Source organism: Acyrthosiphon pisum, chromosome A2, assembly GCF_005508785.2.
Source record: "Acyrthosiphon pisum isolate AL4f chromosome A2, pea_aphid_22Mar2018_4r6ur, whole genome shotgun sequence".
Lineage (NCBI taxonomy): Eukaryota > Metazoa > Arthropoda > Insecta > Hemiptera > Aphididae > Acyrthosiphon > Acyrthosiphon pisum.
Genome location: NC_042495.1, coordinates 77440205 through 77442761, shown reverse-complemented (window position 1 = coordinate 77442761; position 2557 = coordinate 77440205).

Genomic DNA, 2557 nt, shown 5'->3' with positions numbered 1-2557 from the left:
GGTGATATACCTTTTGATGGCTTTTTTCATACAAATTTTATGGTGGAAGGATTTCCGAGTGAACTTTAAAAGCTAGATAGCTTACGGCACCGTCGAGTAACAAATTTCGAATAAAAAATTTAAAAAATGTTTGTACTAAATCGGAAGGGGATTGAAAACAGTTTTTAAAACGACGATTATGTTACAAACATTTTTAAAAGGAAGAAGCTTGTTTTTACCTCTCAAACTGCACTATACTATTTATTTAAATGGCGATTTACCTATACGTTGATAGAAAAAAAAAATGATTTGCAAGAATATTTTCTTTGTATTATTTTTGATTTATTACTTTGAAAAAAAATCTATTTTATTATACATTTTAATATTACATAATAGTCAATCATAGTATGAAATGTTACTGTATTTAGAAGTTTAGCTTATAATTTATTTATTTGCTGTTTATCGCCATATTTTATGTACCCTCATTTTTTGAAGATAATTTTCATAGGGGTTCTGCATAAAAATATATTATTGTTTGGTGTTCCGTGATTTTAAGAAATGTAAGAATCACTGTCATAGATAAATTAGCCGATCACGGATCAACGCCACTGGTATAGCCAGTCACATCATATACATCGTCACATCGACTCATCGTACAGTGCTAGTGTACACATTCACGGAACACACATAAGTATAATATACATTGTCAAATCAATATATCGTCATATCGGTCTCTCCACTCATTATAAAAATAAGACTTCGTCTTAAAGTAAATAGAACGAGATAAATCGAAAACTGAGTCCTCGTTAATATATTATAATACCTAATGTATAATATATATCAATATAATGATAATTAAAAAAATAAACTTCCCGAAATCCTAATCATGACTAGGTTAGGTTAGGCCTTGTACCCGTCGTGGACGTAGCCCATTCGGCTCTCGTTTTACAAAAAAAGTCAATTCCCAAACGGCTCTGGTTTTTTGCAACACAGATTCGTTCCCATTTCATACAGACTTCTAAGTTCTGACTAAGGACTGTCTCAAAAGATGTATAGCTTAAAAATGTGTTGGTGTTTGTTTAAAGGTTATATTTTAGGTAAATCATAAAAATTATATAAAAAAAAATCATATATTGTAAATTAAATGTTAAATTTATTAATCTATTACAACACTTACGCTTATTGTAAAAATAATATATTTACAGATTGTGTAATAAAACTAATTAAAAACAAAAAAAAAAAAAAATGTTATTTAAAACAATTCCATTACATTTTAGGGTTAAAAAATCGTAAAATAATGTGCGTACTTATATGTAAACATTAAAGATATAAAAAAAACCATAGATACATTGGGTAACAGCACAATTGTTTTATATGATCCACGTGTTATTAGATGTTGTTATATTTTATTAGATGAAAATTCGTCAATTGTGTTTCCATTGAGCCCCTGTTTATTTTCGAGTTTTGTGTATTCATAATTTATATTTATATATTTTCATTTTAAATTTAAAATGCACAACAGTGTACAGTATACCGGTATAGGACAGTTTATCGGTATATCACTACTATATCGTCAACTGGGTACAGCCCAGTGGCGTAATTTGGTCATTTTTGTGGGGGGGGATGACATTTTTTAACATTTTGTCCCCCCCACAAATAAAAAAATTATTTATTATAAGCACCTTTCAGTGCAATATATTTATAAATAGTGAATATTAAAATTAAATAACACAACTCCAAACGAATGATTAATTTAATATCAGTACCTATATCACAATATCAAATTATGAATTATAAAACTATAAAAGTCGAATACCGATTGCTGATTGTAACTGTAACTTATAACCGATGTTCGATTACCGAATAACGACGAAACTAGGAAAGTCATTACGAAAATTCCGATTAAGTGTACAAATCATTATTAAGTTATTTTTTATTCAATACTTCAATGGGACGATAGTCTTTAATCCAGATAAAATAATCTGATAATCATCGAGCGTCGTCGATCCACGAAAAAATAATACTCTTATCACTCTTATCATTTTTCGGACAACTGCCAGCTAGCCGAGGCATTTGATATCAATAATAAAAAATATATATAATTAGATAAAGAAGTACATAGGTAAATGTAGTTAACCAGTCTTAAAAAAAAAAAAGGTCATGGGGGGATACGACACCCAAATCCCCCCCCCCGTAATTACGCCATTGGTACAGCCTGCCGACGCATCCGAAAGAGGAAAGGTTGTAGGTACTGCAATACGAGGTAGAGGACGTAAGGATGTTATAGTGGACGACGTTATGCCGACCGAGGGCTTAGAAGTCAGAAGAGGTGAGAAACACGTCTGATGTTCTAGACTTGAGCCGAACTTGAGCAACCCCAGCGCCTGCACACGTAATAAATACACGCTATCGAATGATGCGATTCGCGGCCACCGCTTTAGAAGAGTCAAATTGGCTAGGCTAGTGGTGCTATGCCGCAGAGATTGCACTCGATGCAGTGCTCGAATTGGGAATTATTAAGAAGAGGAGCTCAATCCAACAATTTATAAACTGCGTTCTAAGTGCAAAATTATTCAAC